At 45.4% G+C, this 17,222-nt stretch overlaps 1 protein-coding gene across 2 annotated transcripts in view; it reads left to right on the top strand.

The window, feature by feature from the left end:
- The window catches only part of GJA8 (gap junction protein alpha 8), a 39,488-nt gene that overhangs the window by 1,274 nt on the left and 20,992 nt on the right, over positions 1-17,222 (top strand). For both annotated transcript variants that reach the window (XM_042038036.1, XM_042038033.1), the window contains exons 2-4: positions 509-950; positions 10,665-11,024; positions 11,502-11,595. The gene's annotated coding sequence lies outside the window, so the exon portion shown is untranslated. The remainder of the gene's footprint in view (positions 1-508; positions 951-10,664; positions 11,025-11,501; positions 11,596-17,222) is intronic.

Below are 17,222 nucleotides of genomic sequence, written 5' to 3'. Positions count from 1 at the left end.
TACTTAAAATTAAGTACATTCTTGAGTTGCATTGATTGCAGTGTAATTTAATAGTCTGGAAGTTAGGCACCCTACACTGCCAGCCAGGCCGGCTTTCCTGGGGGAATTCCGAGGCAGACAGCAGATAGTGGATATACTTCTCCATAGCCTCTGCAGGAAGAGATGGCACGTGCAAATCGCATGATGGTGCTCTGGCAGCAGAAAAATATTTTCCTTGCACTTATTTGGGATCTCTGTCATCTGGGCTGGCATCACTTAATCTGTGCTTTGTTCTAGTAAGTAGTGTGTCAATCCTGAATGTGAGATGTGAGAATCTTTTTGTCAGTCTCTCAGGACTGCCGGGCTCTTGGTAGCCCCTGAGGCTGAGATCCTGCAAAGACTTGGTCATGTGAGTAACTTGATATAGTTACAGCTTGGGGCCATCTGTGTGGGTAAGGCCCCTCTGTGTGCAAATGTCATGGACTGGAAAATGCTGTATTTGTTGAAACTCCTGGTTTTTTTCTTCCAGGACCCAGCATGGTTTCTCAGAAATTTCTGGAATGACAATGGTTCCTACCCTGCTGGACGCATGGATGCTGGGGGACTTCTTGCCCCAGAAGGCTGTGACATGCAGCCATGTGGTGCCAGTGCTGGCACTGAGTTCCTGGGATGTGCTCTCCCATCCTGGAGTTAAGGAATTGTGCTGCTGCAAGATCCCAGCTCTAAATCTTGAGGCTTTAGGAAAAGTCTGGCAAGGTGGAAAGAATCACAGGCACATGTCTCTTCCTAAAGCAAGCTGGAGGGTAGAAGGACCTCAGCCTGCTCTATACATTCTCCACAGAGGGAAGAGAAATCAGGACTTGCATCTGCTCTGAAGGAAAAAAATCTCTAGAGCTTTCCCTGGAAGTCAACTTCAGAGGAAGAAACAGTTGAAAGGATTTGAGGGAAAAGAGACACGTGCTTGGATGATGGTGAGTGAAACTGAAAAGCAAACAGCCTGAGTTATGGGAGGCTTCTCAGATGGTACTTATTGCTCCCAGCCAGCTTTTTCTCTTTTGTGATGGTCTGAAAGAATCTCAAGGCATGACGTCCTGGGTAAAATTAAGAGCTTGATTAATTGCAGAAATCCATGAGTAATGGTTCTTCCCAGCAGTTTTGTGATGTGTGTTGGCTGGATTCTGAAGCGTTCTATAGAGTAAATCACAGCAAATGGAGGGGGCAGGAGGACACTGCTTCAGGGCAGGAGGACTCAAGCAGATTAGAAGGGTGCATTTTACACTAGAAGACCAACTATCCATGCGTGTGCAAGAGCTCACAAGCCCAGCAGTGCTGTGGGGCAGGGAAAGTGCCTTTCAAAGGGCTTCCCTTTTCCAAAGTGTGCCATGAGCACTGTGAGAAAAGCAGGCAGGCCTGCTCCTTCATGCTGCACTTCTGTGTGGCTGCATGAAGGCAAATCCTCCCACAGGGATGCATCAGGCACATGGTGTCCCGAGGATTTATCAGAGGGAAGCTTGGAAAAGATTTTTACCCAGGTTTGCTTTCTGGAATGGTGAAGGATTTGGTCAATTCAAATCTCCTTAATTGTTTTTCTGGACACCTGGGTTTCCTGGTAAAACCCTGTCTGACTTTCTACCAGCCCCCCCTGCCCAGAGAGGTGAGAGGCTACAGAGGAAACAGGTGTATGCATGAGTCACCTGCAGCCACAAAGGCAAGGAAGTGGTGCCCTGGCTTCTCCCCACAGCCACGAAGGGAGCCCTGCTGGCTCTCCAGGTGGCCACAAGGTCATGTTTAAAGCTACAGGGAGTGGGGAGGAGGCTAGGGAGTTCTCTGAGGACTGAAGTCCTGCCAGTGGCCTAACGTAGAGGTTTCCTCACTTAGCTTCCCATTTATTTTAATTTGAATTCTCTCCTGGTGCTCATACATAGTGCAATGCCCTGCTCCACATAAATCCAGGCACTGCATTCTCGCTGGGTCCTTTGCATGCTGGAGCTCCTTGTTTTTAATGCTAAGTGGAGACAAAGATGAAGTAGGACCATAGGACACCTAACAGAAAACTCCCCAAATTGCTACCTGTACTGAAATGTTTTGTTTGTGGGTTAATGTTTTTCATCTCTCTGATTTGGTGATTGACAGGTGATGCCAATATGGGCTTGCACTGTGCAGAGACTCCTGTATGAGCTCATGCAGAAACCTGGGGATAAAATCTAACCAGTAAGTGATGTCAGACAGGACTGTGTTTGTTTGCTGATATTTGTAGTTTTCCTTGAACTGGTGAAAAAAGATATTTAAACTTGATTGAAACAGGCTGAAGTAGCTATAAAGTAATTGGTTTTGCTCTGAATCTTGCAGTTTTGTTTGGCTTCTTGTTGTGAAATGTTAAATTTATTTTCCTTAAAAACTACCCCTCAGGTTCAACTGGGATATGAAAAAATAGCTATCAAAATAATAAGCAATTTTTTTCCTGGTTGGGAGTGATGAGTTTCATCTTTCTGTGTGTGAGAAACAGAGATGCCTAAGCAGTGCACATTAGTAGGGTAGATGGTTTTTGCATGTGATACCCATGTGATATGGCAAAGGGGCTTCCTATAATTATCCTATGCCTGTGGAAGGAGAGCAGTAAATTGGTTCTTTCAGCCCAAGAGGAGCCCAAGACTGATTTTTCTGACAATGCTCTCAGTATTTAGGAGTGTTGTCACCAAACCAGAGACAGCACAGGATGTGGCCACTGAAAGAGCGCTTCAGAAAACGAGTGGCAGTGGTTAAAAGCCACGCAAGATTGCTCACAAGAAGCAGAGAATAGGGAAATGGGAATCCTTGATGTTGTCTGCTATTCCCACACTCTTCCCCCACTTTCCTCTCAGGCCAGATTTGTGAAGAGCCATGTTTGTCCCTCAGGGAAAGTAACAATTTAACACAGCAGGGAAGGAAGAGGTTTTGCGATGTGCTGCATGAAATGATGCAGGTATCGCTCAACAGCATCTGGTGAAACGTTCCTAAATAGCCTCATCTTCCTGTATCAGCATTTCCAACATCAATAACTTTATTGGTAATAATCACTAAGGTCTGGGATTTCTTGGAGGAGGATGGATGCCTGCATTTGGGGAGAGAATCTAAAGGGCTTTGAAGTATCCTGATAGAAAAATGCTGAGGCAACACCACAATTATTGAGCTGAGAAATCTGCAACGATTTGCAGTTCCCAAATTGTTTGGAAAACATGAGAAATGCTGCCTTGAGAGTAGCTGCTGATGCCTTAATGCCATCAGATTCCTAAGAGCTGGAGAACTCTCGATGTACCACAATCTAGGGTGAATCTAAACCTGACTTAAATGTTTCTCCTGGAGCTCTTGTGGCTGTCTGTGCTGGCCCCATGAGATGCTTTCTCTAGCACTCCCTACAGCCCTATCCCAAATACTTTTGAGAGAAGTTCTTCTCCCATTTCTATCTGGTAGGTCTGAACAAAACCAAGCCAGTCTTCCAGTCAAATTCTTTCTAATCCAGGTCACACAACTTTACCTTCCACCTGACCAATCCTTTCCATTTCTTTCTCCTCTCAGAACTCTGATCACTCTTGCATTAAAAAAGATATTTTGATAAACCACTTCATATAGTTAAAAAGTATTATTCTCCACCCTGAAAAGTGGACCCATGTGAAAACTCCATCACAGGAATGGCACAAAATTATCTTTCAGCTACCAAAGTGATGTGAACTAGGAGCCCGCAGCTGTGTAAGCAAATAGACCAGGCTTAGAGGAATCCATGCAGAGCTGAGTGGTGATCTGTGGACTGGTATCTGGCCTGCTTTGTGCAGGCAATCTGCTCTGTGCTGACCTGCATGGGAGCTCACATTTTGTTTCCAAGCACAACAAAGCTGTGAGATGGTTCAGATATGAAAAAAAAGAAGATGGAGATGAAGAAACTTAATGTGATGCCAACATTAATATTATCTGGCCTTGGCAATGGTCGGAGTGCTCCAAAGATGGAAATTTCTGGGCCTTCTGCTTCCTTTAGCCTTCTGCTCTTACCTCCTGTCCAAGTGGCTGAACCCAGCTGGTGATGGTCAGAAATGCCCTGCAGCATTTCCAGTTGTTGGAGCAGAACTCTGGTGACTATGGTGACATAGTCAGTGTGGGTGATACACAGAAATTCATTCTGGACTGGGTTGTGAGGTGCAGTGAAGGAAAATGGAGACCCAGCAGAGAAGACCCATCACTTCTGTACCTGAAGTCATCTTAAAGCTGTCAGAGTTCTGGACCTGTTTGAGGCTTCTTGTATTACACAGAGCAGCCTCCAAGCAGCTCTGTCTGAAAACAGTTTGTCCTCTGAGCTGTACCCCTCCTCAGCTTTGCCACCATCCAGGTTAGACTCCTAGTCTGTCTGGTAATAAAGATGGACTGCTGGAAGAACTGGTGTCAAAAAGGAAGGCTGGTCTCAGCTGATAAAATGAAATAGCAAGAAGTTCAAGTCTCTTGATGTCCCTTCCCACCTGAATTTTGCTGTGATTATAAATTATTGGGAGCAGATGGTCTGCAGCAGGTCGAGGTCAATGCAGCATCTTCTATACAGGTAAATCTTATCAATGTACAGAATTTATTCAGCATTGCGAGAAAAGTAGTAAACTGAGAAATTATTTATGTTATTTTTCAAAAAATCCTTATATCAGGCTGTTAAGGGGGCCAAGTGGCCTTGGTTTGAGAAGGAAGCTTTGTTACAGATCATGAATAAGTAAAAAGAAGGAAATTAATGAAGTAGTTTGCCAGTCTAACACAGAAAAAAATAATAAAGGAACATATCCCGAAGCATATTGTAGCACAGATGCTGTTTAAAATATATGGTAGTGACCCTGAAAAGGGACAAGAACATGACCAAAATCATCACTAGTACAAATATATCTACCTACCTGTGTATGTATCTGGTAAGTGATGTTATACATGGGCATGTATGTCCCATGGCATCAATAACATTCCTAATTTGGGGGGTTAAATTGCTCATTGAGAAGGTTTCTTCTATGTTTTAACACACATTTTATTTACTTTTCTAGGTGCAGATCTGTCAGAGTGGCTTTTTTTTTGTTTTGGTTGCTTGGGTTTTCCTGGTTAGGAGTAAGTGTATCCACTTTTTTTCATGGCCGGCTTTTCTCAGTAAGAAGGAGTCCTGAAAAATGGATACAGGCATTCTGATTTGTTTGCTTTCCCTGGAACATTGTTCTGTGATTGAGACTCCTTTGGCAGAGGATGCTTTGTCCCCAGGTTTCACAGGGACTATTCTTGCCTCCGAGTTCCTGTTCCATTTAGGGAACAATTATTGAAGTGCCTCATAGATTGACATCTTTCTTTTCGTGTGCCAGGGGATTTCTGAGGCTGTCCTGAAGAGCCATCTCTCCTGCTCTGAGACACCATGGCACGAGTCCTGTGGGGGCTGTAGCCTGGACTCCTGTGATGGAGTAATCTAAAATGGTCAGGAGTTGAAGCAGTGTGGTAGCAGCTGAAACTCCTGGAGGAATATGAGCTGCTGCACTGGCAGAGGAAGTGTAATGATCTTCAAGTACTCCAGGCCACTGGGTGACCTTAACTCCTCTCAGAAAAGGTTTTAGGAAGCATTCCTGTGAGCAGCTCCATGACAAGAGAGGCCAGATTTCCCAGACATGGGGCTTGTTGCTGGAGGTGAAAGGCGATGTCTTAATATTGATGAGAGACTGCTTTGCTCACCTTGAGAACAAATGACATGGCACAGCTCATGTCCATTTGGCTCTCCTCTGCCTCCCTTCCTCCCTCAGACCCCAAGCAGGGTGCTTTTGTCCATGCTGTCTTGTGGGAGCTGTTATCCCTCCTGAATCATCCTGGGAGAGCATCACTGGCCTGTGAATAAATTGTCAGGGAGCATGCTGACTGTTCAACAGTACTGATGATAGTGGGATCAGACTGGAACCTGTGCCTTGGTCCTATTAGTTTGTGAGTTTTAGATGGACCTTCACTGTCTGAGAGAACACTAGGTTTGGAAGAGGAAGGTCACAAAGTAAACAATGAAAGTATGACCACACCACTGAGCTCAGGGAGAGAGGGAAAATTAAATCCCCTAAATTGCAACCTGCTGCATTTATTGGACTGCTTTTTTGGTAGTGGATAAGGTGACGGATTCCTCAACTTCTGGCTGCCCAAGTAAGTGAATAAGGACATAATCAACACCTTTGCTAAACTGATGAGCTGATGCAGTAGCTACTTGGTGTAGCTCTGGACTTATGTGCAGGTCAGTAGGGTTGATTTTTGCAGAGCCAAATGGCTCCAGCCTTTTGTGTCTGTGGTGTCTCCATGGGCACAGTGAGCCAAGCTCGGAGCCTCAGAATTCCCAGTCTGTGCGTGGCTTTCTCTGTGCCAGGCACTGAGTACAAGCTGGCAGGGAGGCAGTCAGTCCTGAGACAACATGTCCATCATCTTTGAAAAACAGTATTTGTGCACTAACGTCGCTTTTTGTAGAAGGGAAGCCAACAGCTATTAAGCATCTAAGTTTAGCTTGGTTGTCCACTTGTCACAGATTGGAGGAGGAGAATCTTGGCTGATTCTTGACTGCTTTTCAACTTTGGGAAGGTGAAAAATTCGTGGAAAGAATGAAAGTGGAGCGTGAAAGCCTGCAGAAAAAAGTTGGTGCAGTCACACTATTACCAAACTGTGCATTCTTACACAGACACAGGAATCAATGCTACAGAGCATTTCTAGATGCTGGAATAAATATCTGGTGTCTACAGAGAACACGTGCTGTGTCTGGAGATCCACTCCCTAGTGCACTCTGCTCTTTCATTTGGGGTGTCTTTGAAGTGAATTCATATATTGATGTTTGTCCAGTCAGCACCTGAAGGACTTCCATTTTTTAATTTTATCTTCAGGGTAGGTGAAAATAAAGACCACCATGTGTATATATGAGGTGGTTACAGATGAGATTTTTTTGCAAATGAAGAACAAACCTACAAAGAATATAAAATCAGGAGCCAACTGTACGGCTCCATGGATGGCCAGAAATATTTTGGCTGGCTGAAAACCAGGTTCTTGGTCACTGTTTGTCCTCTGTTCAGCCAAATCAGAAGTGTCCACGTACTGAAGCGTGTTGCTTTTTAATGCACTGAGAATTACCAGGAAACTGAAGATTTTCTTTATTCCTGCCTGGAGCTACCAGGAAGCTGTGTCAGTGTCTGTCAGTTCACTTGGTAGGGACTTGTGTTGGCTTGTTGGTCGGCTGCAGGCACCCGGGTAATTGAAGTGGCAGTGATGCGTAACACCCTACAGTCGTTTGGTCTATTGAGCAAGGAGGAGACGCCCTCACCTACTGACATCATTGTGGTAGCTAGTGCAGGCTGGAGCCCATCCTGCAAAACAAACCTGCAAACAACTGGCAAAAAACCTGCTCAGGAGGAGGGATAAGGACATTGGTGGGGGGCCTGTTCTCTGTGCTGTGCCACATGAGTTACAGAACCCCACCTGGCTTGTTTAAAAACAAGGTCTGGTAGGAGCAGCCATCATGGCAGCTCCTGGAGCTCACGGAGAAAGCTGAGAATTTTTAGCAGGCAGAGGTGTTTTCTTCCTGCACCTCTCTGAACTCACCAGAACCTGGATACAGTTCGGTGGAAATGGTGGATGGGGGATGTGCCGCATGGTGTTGGTGTGCCTCAGGACCTCAGAGATCCCAGAATAAGGTTCTTGTTTTGAATGCATTCCCTTGGCTATCAGACACAACCATCTCTGGTTCCCAGAGACCCCTCTCCTCAGCTCAGTGATAAAAGCACTTTTTAACACCAAAGCTGCTGTGTTCCCACGCCTGTTGCTGTCATGAGGGAGGCCGGTCTTGAACAATAGCAGAGTAGTAAAGAATGGCCTCGCTAATCGATATCCTGCCTAGACGCTGAGTCAGGTGGCAGCTCGGGCTTCTTTAAAATTCCTACATTGTTCCTGATTTCTCATTTGACTAGGGTAAATTTTTATCTTTAAGGAAAGAAAACACATGGGACCAAGTGTCTCTGCCTGCTCCACCGTTCCTTCCCACACCACCCCCACTCAGTTTTGCTGTCTTTGTCCGGTGGTGGCCTCCAGCAGTGAGGGATATGGATACGATTTGCTAGTTTGGACTTGGAGCTGAGTGTGATTGTGCTATGGTCAGCACAAGGTGGCTGTGGTCTGAGCAGGGCACCCTAAATCACACACATCTGCAAGGCTTTAGAGAATGCACGCTTTCACACCCACATTTCCATGTGGGCTCATATTTATGAGATTGGTCTTAAATGCAGGCACAGGTTTCCAGAAAATTTCTCCATAGATGAATGTTTGGAGCCCTGGCAGGATGCTAAGACAGTCTGTGTGTGAACAGACATTTGGAAAATTGACAGAAGTGATCTTTGCTTAAACAAACTGCAAGATCCAGTGGCTCAAACTCTTGAACCCACCTCAGCTGCACTAAAAACTTTTTCCAGAAGGAGAAGGGGGCCGGCGAAGCTTTTTGAAATCGCTGAATCTCTCAGGGATTTTCAGGATCCTCTTTGGGGGTTTCATCCTGCTCCTGTCATCCCAGAGCATCACCCCAGGGCTCCTCTCGCCAGCCTGGACTGGGACAGGGGGAACTGTGGCTCTGCTCCTTCACCTGCACCAAAGGCTGCAGAGGAGAAAGCTCAGAGACCTTCAGGGTTTTCCTCAGGGCTGGGGGGTCCCTAGGACATCTTTATGGCTCTTTGGCCCTGCTTGCTTCCTGCTGAAAGGCCTCAGCAGAGGGGGAGAGCGTGGTCCTGGCTGTGCCGCTGGGCAGGAACTGTTAGAGCTGCAAAGGGAACTGGTAAGGGTTACATTTGCGCGTGTAGCTATGAGATAAGAGCTGACCTACCCTTCACCCCAAACTGAACTCTCTGAAGCTCAAACAAGGTAAGCAAGTGCTTGTGAAAATGCTGGGGGAAGCCTGCCAGACTGGTGAACTTGCTGCTCCTGTCTGGGGCTGGGAGCAGACCTTCAGCCACTATCCATGGGGTCCGTGAGGAGCTTGCTAGGGTCTCGCCTAAAATGCCTGAAGACTGATGGCACAGAGGAATCAGGAGCTAAGGATGCCTGTCAGGAGCCAGAGAGAGGGGTGTGGGTGGAGGGAGAAATAGAAATTACAGACAATGGAGAAATAATTTCAAATTAAGCTGAAATAGCATCTACAAGATATTTGAGCAAGGCCTTTCCTGCATGTAGTCCCTGATTGTTGCTTACAGATATCCTTACAGCAATTCACATTACAGATACTGTCACAGCCTCTTCCCCTGTGCAAATATAAACAGGTCAGCATCCACATGTAAGTGTGTGACAGAGTTCCCATATAGGAAATGTGTTTCTTCTGGGAAAGAAACATCTCCCTTTAGTGATATCCCTGAGTGTTTAGGTCTCCTGTGAGCCTTGGATATGTTTTTCACAGCACGGGAAGTGGTGCTTGCCAACACAAGCATAGTATGGCATGGGGAGGGCTGGTCTGGCCCAGCACCAAGCTCTCACCCCTAAACCCTACATGCCTGCTGTCCCCAGAGTGAGCAGGAGGATCTGCCTGTGCTGCTGCTGCCTGTGAGGTGCATTGGTGAGATGTGTTTTTGTATTGGATCTCAGGGAGTAGGGAGAGGCTCTTTTTGCCCATGGTGTCTTTATGAAAACTAGGAAACAGAAAGCATGGGTATCTCAGGAGGTTTTTTCCAGCAAGCACACACCAAGAAAAAGTGACTCTCTCTTCTCTCTATGAATGTAAATTCAGGGTGCCAGAGGATCACACAGTTGGGCTGGTTAAACACTCAGTGCAGCTCAGCCTTGCTCAGGTGGGGACTCCCTGGAGGTGAACTGAACATTTCAGACCTGGGTGTGTGTGCTGAGGCTGCTCATCAGGGCTTCATTGGCACCAGCTGGGAAAGGGAGCAGCTAAGCCAAGCACACCTGGTTCATGGTAATATAAGGGAGTCCTTTAGCTCATTGCAGAGGTTGTGGGTGTTTGCTGTGGGTCAGAGCCTGGTGGCAGTGCTGTGGTGAGTTGGTTGCTCTCTAGAGCAGTGTTGCTTGAGCTACTGGGCCTCAGCTGTGGTAGCCCAGGCAGTGGGGGCATCCTTGGTACATGTGTGGGTCCAAATTCCCAAATTTCAGGTTGTTTTGAAACACTCTGATCAGTCTGTGGCCAGTTAGGCTGTCTCTGCTGTTGCCATATGGAGTTAATGGTCATCATGGCAAGGATGGATGCAGGATGTTTTTGCTCTAACAACATTTATTGCCCTGTGTGATACGGTTAAGCCTCCTCTTCTTGTGTGGGACTCAGCTCAGGGGCTGCACAACAGAAATAAATTTCTTATGCTCTTCTTCACCTTCCCCTGAAAATCTGGTGGAAAAAGACTTAAGTCCTAATCAAGCTGTTAGTCACATCAGGTTTCCCAGGCCTTGGGGCTTGCCTAAGCAGGGGGCTAATCTCTGTGGGGTGTATGCTAGGCATGCTGCTGGGGGCTCTGCTCCAGGCATGTGTGAGTGCTTGCCTGGGAAAGCAAGTCACTCCAGGCAGCAGATCTTCCCTCTCGGGGAGGGAATGGTGGGCAGGCATGAAGCAACCAGGGTACAGGTCCATCAGCGTGTTTGAGCAATGAAAAATCTCTTAAATGCTCACTAAGGAACCCGTGGGCGTTTTGTAAGAAAAAATTTGTTCCCTGCAGGGCTGGTGCTGTGACAGCTTCCAGTGGAGATGAGATGGATGGATGGATGGACAGGAGGCTGTGTACCGAGAGGAGAGGGTGAAAGGTGCCTCCTTCCAAGGCAGCAGCTGGTGAGAAGGAGCCTGGGCTGCTCAGTGTCACCACACACGAGGCCCGTGGGGAAGCGTGAGCCCGGCTTCAGTCCTTGTCAGTGGCACCTCGTTGACTTTTAGCGCTTCCTTATCGCGTCTGCGCTCACCTCGCGCGGCGCTGATAAAATGCCATGGCCGGGGCGATCTGCTGAGCAGCCCTGCAGAAACCTTGCAGAGCATGGGAGCCTGAACTGCCAGCGACCAGCCCGGGGCTCCAGGGCAGAGCAAGGTAACAAAGGAACATCCTAACCTGGGACAAGGCGAGGGCGGGATGACCTCCAAGGTGTATCCGAGGGGACTGGCACGGCAGCACGTGAATCTTAGGTTAGAATTTGGGTTTGCAGAAGTTGGGCTCGCTGTGACTTCCCCATACCCAGCAGAGCTGGAAGCGTAAGCCATGTGAAGTGATTGCAGGGTGTTAGCTCTCAGAGCTATAAACAATAGAGTAGGGAAAGAATGCCCAGGGGTTTTTTGTTTGTTTGTTTTTGTTTGTTTTTTTAGTCTTTTTTTTCCCTTCTTTCCCAGTAATAACATTTTTCTCTCGGGGCATTAAGCACCTAAGTAGTTCTGGTAGAAACTTTAATTATCACTAAAAAAGGGTATTATTTTCCAAAATGTTATTGCTACCTTACCTCTGGGGTAGGCCTATCTTTGGGCCCGCAGCAACTTTTAAAGGTAGTTTTAATTAATTTTTTTTTTTTTACAGGTGAGCAACTTGCAGGAATACACATGGGAGAGTTCTCTTGATGGGTTTGAACTAAGGGGCCCTGAGTATAAAACCCTGAGCATCTACTGATCAGGTATGTAATTTTTGAAACCTGTAACTGGTGTACAGTATCTTGCCACTGCAGGAGAACAATGAAACCTGGCTGGCTGGAAAGAAGAATTTTCCTCTGAGTGTGAAATTTAGATGTTTAAGAATGCTTTATTTTTCTTTTCCTTTATTTTATTTTTTTTCAATTTATTTTAAAAGGGCCTTAAAGTTAGTGTCCTTCTTCTTGAATTGGAGAGAAAAATTCATGATGTCAGAGTTCCTTGCTGGAGAAAAATTTCTAAAGTTTTTACCACAGAAGCTGGGGTCAAAGTCCTTCACTTTTTTTCATGACTGAAGTTTTGACTTCACCTTTACTGGTCCAAATATTCTAAATGATTAAAAGTGAAACAAACTTTCCTTTAGAGGAAGGAATTATCATTAACAACAGAAACTTGCCGTGAAATCAATGAAAGGTTTCAATTTGACTTGCTGTTTTACTGTTACATCCTATTCAGAAAATAGGCTTAAGCAGCTCTCAGCATATTTTTTTTCTTCTTTGGCTACAGCTCTACTCTGTGCTATGTTATTCATTGAATGCTATTATCCCAGGTCTCTTATATAGCACTACTCTTGGAATCATCCCTGTAACCACTTCCACATGCTGCAGACTAGCAGAATGGAAGAAGCTCCTTTCCATATTCCCTGTATTCACGGGAACTTTGCCAAGTTCTTGTTCTCCAATACTTGCTGAGATACCTCAAAGTTTATTTTCCAAATCATAGTCCCAAAGCTTTTCTCACAGGAAGATCTAGTGTTGCCCCAGTCACCTTTAGGAGTCTCTTATTTTTTCTCCCACCAACTTTGATCTTTTCCGTGCTTTTGAACTATTCTTCTCTTCTGCTTTCTTCTGTTTCTGCCCAACATCTTGTACTAATGTCTCCTTGTTTCAGTGTCTCACCATTTCTCCAGTCTTCTATCATCCCCCGCCAACATCTGGAACTCTGTGTGGGAAACCTGGGCCTTTTCCCAAGACCACCATGCTTCATCACCCCCAGAACTTTTGCTCTTCTCCCTGACAGTGACATTCAGATTCCCACACCTTTTACTGTTTCTAAGCTCTGTCTTGCATATGAACCCATAAAATCTCACCATTTTTTTCCTCTGAAACCTGACTTTTTGTCTACACTGGCTGTTTGAAAAGCTCCTTTATGCCTCTTTTCCAAGCTTTCAAAATTTATTATAGTGAACTTCAACATTGTTGGTCTTTTTGAATTTTTTTTGGACTCTGCTCATACTAGGCAGGATTGAGACCACAACACCTTGAAAACAGTGAATAAGTAATTCCCCTTGACATGAATACTGATTGTCTGCCCACCTAGGAGTTAGCAAAGGTAATACTAAGGTCTTTGTGTGCCACCTGGCACCTACTGCTAGTCCTTTGAGAGAGCAGTACTTAGATTTCCAATGCTGCTGGTGCCACCTTGCCCTCGAAGTCTCTAGTCTCTGTCAATAATATCCTTAAAGTCTGTATTTTGTAACAGCCTGAGGATGGTATCTAGTTCTTGCTTCAGTCCACTGGGATCCCTCTGCCTCTCCCTCTGTCTGGGCTAGATCTCATACAGGATTTTCTCTGAAATTTTAAACAGCTTCCTTGTCAGATCTGAGTGAATTTCATTCAGAATGTGCTCCAACCTGAAGGGTAGAGCCTTCTGTCCAAGACATGTGAGGTCAAATGGAGAAAGCGTTGAACTTCATTTTTTTCTTCTTTTTTCCCCATGTTCTAGTGAAATGTCCTAATTAGTGACCTACTGGGCCACATCACCACCACCAGCCTGACTTACTATAATTTTTTTTTTTTTTTCCTGGAGTGCTTTATGAAAACCCCACTGCATTTTGTACATAGACCAGGAAAGACAGCGAGGTGGAGAGTCCCATTTTCAGATGGATACACGTGCTACAGATCGGTGTGAGATATCCATGTCCTTATGAAGTCATACCCTCAGCCACTGTTTTTCCATGGATATCTGATGTGGCATCCCCTAAGGGTGCTGGTATTTTCTGGTGCTCTTCTGAGGCACCTAGTGCCAACCACCTCCAGTCTTTGTGCAGCAGTGAAGGGATGTGAGCTATCAGCTGAGCTGCTCCTGTTTGCTGCTGACCTGGTGAAACAGTTCACCATGCCAGCAAAAAAGGGAGGGGGAGAAGAAAAAGGGAAATAGAGAAAATAAAAAGCAGAGCATGAAGTTAATGAAAGTGGGGGAGTACTTCTGGTATTATAATGTTACCAGAATTAGGTTTCTTTAGCTCCTGCTGTGCTTTGCTAAAAACGAGTCTAGTTAGCAGCAGCAGATGTGAGTGTAACAGCTGTACAACTGTCAGGGGAATGAGAGAAGCTATGAGAAATCCATGAATTAAGTAGATTCTCTTGCTTTTTGTGTGGAGGTCTTAGAAGTGGCAGTTCTCAAAGTGTGTCCTACTGGCTGCTCATGTCGAGTGATTGGGATGTTGTAGAAGGTGAGAGAAGGGTGCAGCAAGCATGATGCATGGTATGCTTTCAGCCAGGAAAAGGACAGCATCTGGGGAATGGGTTATTGGAGCTGCTGGGGGATGATGGGGTAGCTGTGAGGAAAGATGTAGCTTAGGAGTAGACACTAATGTTGCAGAAATGGGGATGGGAATTTGTGCAGCCAAGAATAAATGCATTTATGGAAAGGATACTGGTGGTTATTTGGTAACCAGAAGCTTAAATGATCAAAGAGTTTAGTAAGACCTTCTGACTTTGCCTTGCCCTTCCAAAAATATATCATGGCTGTGTGGAAGGTCACCTCCCATCCCTTCTTAGATGTAAATCACCCCCTTCAGTATAGGTGGCCTATCAGATTGCATAGGCTGGGTAAACACTGGGATATATGATAGCACATTTGCTGGGCTGTAGGATCTAAAGGTAAGGCTGATATCTGGAATGCCAAGATATTTGTGAGAGGAGGCAGGATTCCTGCTCTCTTCAGCTGCTTGACCTCCAAGTGGAAGGAGAAGGCATTTCAAATTCCTTGCAAGCTCCAGGCTGTAAACAGGCTCTTCCTGTATGAAACAATAAGGATCTAACAGTAATCAGGAGTTGTCTGCTGTTCTGAACACGTCTAATACTACTGGGATATGCTTTTGTGGGGAGTATGAAGCCCATCAGTTCAGGGGGACAGAGGTGCCCAGTGCTACTGGTGTAGAACATCCGAGAAGATGGTATTGAACGCAGAGTCATGGGGCAAAGAAGAAATCAAGTCCCATCGAGCTGAAGCAGACAGAGACAGGGGAAGGAATCAAAACAAAAAGAAAGCAGGAAAGAGGAAGAAAATAATTAGGCAAAGGTGGGAGAACTATTAGCATTGTTTTGTACAATAGAGAAGTGGCTCAGCTGTTAAATACACTCCATAAACACTGTATTTTTTCAGCTAGCTAGGCTAAGGGCCTCTGTGGGGGCAAGTACACAAATGATGGGTCCCCAAGCCCTGCTGCTCTCTCAATGAGAGTAGAATTTATCACCTATATAACTATCCTGGATTCATCTGGGGGGAGGTGCTGTGGCTCTAGTGTGGTCTGGCTCCGCTGTATCGGATTTCTGAGTAAGCCTGAATTCCCCAAAGTAATGTGAAGGTTGATATGAGCAAGGGAATGCATTTGGTATTTTACTTTGTGGATCACAGGGCAAGTGCCACATGCAGCAGTCGTGGATGCTGTGTTTATCCTCACCCCTCTTGCTAGCTGGAAGACAGTGGTACTGCAGCTTAAGTCTCTGAAGCTGTTCTTGGCATGTAGGCTCTTTGCATTAAAAATCTCCATGGGTCTGTCACCACAGGCCACAGCCATTCCTTGGGGTGCAGAGTATGCAGGGCGTTGGTGCTTTGGGATTATTTGTAAGATATTGCTCTGTTTTGCCTGGTCCTACTCAGGAGACTGAAGTGAAGGTTACTAAAATGCAAACCACTTGGGTGATGCAGGAACAGAAGTGTCCCTTATAGCTAAACTAAAATCTTCTAGGAGGTAGGTTGTTCTCACATTCATCAGCTATGACAGTGTGGGGAAAGTGCCTGTCCTGGTAGGACCTGTTTCACCTGGACCCTTTGTTTACACTGAGCAAAGCCATTGGATTTCATACCTTTTAGTACAGTAAAATGTGAAAGTTCAGATATTCCTGTAAGCACAGACTACGTGACTGTATCCCAGATGGGAAATCTGCATTGTAAAACGCCAGATCCATGAGCCCTTTTCCTCTCTGGGATGAAATTCCTTTTTTCTTTGTGAATCTTACCAGCCAAGGGTGTTGCCTCACCTTATTCATTAGCCAGCCAGTGTTGGTGTAGTTAGGGGTTAAGCAGCCGATCTTAAAAAATCCCTTGGAAATCAAGGAATCCATATATTTGCTTATTTATAATTTGTATACTGCCCCTGAGGCAACCAGGCATGGGAATGCAATCCCATATTTGTGTATTTAACAACTGAAAAGATGATGTGAGAAGAGGTTTGAGTTTACAACAATATAAAGAAAACTGTGACTGCCTAACCTCCTGTCTCACTTCCCTTATTGCAGGCCATGCATCTTCCTGGTGCCCAGTGTTGTGGAAATCCTGTATTTCAGTGTGCATTGAGACTGGCTTTTCTGACACAGGATGGAGCTGAGAGTGTGCTTAAGCTTGTTTTTGTCCCAGCCAGAGAGGGAAAGACTTTCTTCATTAGGGGCCTGTTTGTGCTAGGCTCTACAGAGACACTTACTAAATGTTGACTTTACTTAAAGCTCTTACAATCAAATTACATGAGGTGGGCTGAGCCAGGAAGAGATGGTGCTGCTACAGTGCTTCTAGAGAGGTTTGTTGTTGCTGTTTTTTGGCAATGCAGATGTTAGGACTTTACGGGAAACCCATCAGTCCTCCACATGGGTGGAGATGTGTAGTTACAAGGAGGAGTAAACATTGGAAAGTTGGTCATTTGTGGCTGAATACTATTGAGCAAGACAGCAAGATAGTAACTGATCAGTAGGAATGACTCAAAAATCAGTGATCTGCAAAACAAAAAACCCCAACCACAAACCAAAAAAAACCATTACTGCAATAGTCTGGATGATTCAGAAAGATGGGGCCAAGCATAACATTAGCTGCTGTAAGTCACATGTGAAAGAATAAGGAATACAGGCTGCATTTATCAGTTGGCAAGTTTGTCTCAGGAAGGAGTGGGGGCTGCTCACTGGCTGACTACAGAATTCCAGGAGGATGCTGTAGCTGGGGGAACTCATGTAGATTTCAGTAAATAAACTGAATTGTTCTAGGAAGGGTTGAGTGTGTGTGTGCCATTTAGCACTAACGCGGTCACTTCCCATGTACTCTGTTTAGTGCTTTTGTCCGTGATTCCTGGATGGAAGAGGTTTCAGGGACAATGCCTGAGGGTGTTAAGGAACTGGAAGTTTGCCTTCCAGTAAAAGAGGTTGAAGAGTGAGAGGGAAAAGGGAAAGATGAAGGCTAACTTTTTTCAGTGTTTAGATATACTTACAAGGAGAACAAACTCTCTATAGTCTAGCAGACTGAGGGGCACTAAGATCCAAAAACAGGAATATGAGACTGAATTAAAAAGACCCCAAAAAATGATATGAGGAAAAGCACTATTTTTTAACATCACCTGTAATTA

Source organism: Corvus kubaryi, unplaced genomic scaffold, assembly GCF_017639235.1.
Source record: "Corvus kubaryi isolate FWS band 111438036 unplaced genomic scaffold, C.kubaryi_AGA036_p1.0 37391, whole genome shotgun sequence".
Classification (NCBI taxonomy): domain Eukaryota; kingdom Metazoa; phylum Chordata; class Aves; order Passeriformes; family Corvidae; genus Corvus; species Corvus kubaryi.
Note: the sequence above shows the minus strand (reverse complement) of the source record. Positions and strands in the feature narration are given on the sequence as shown.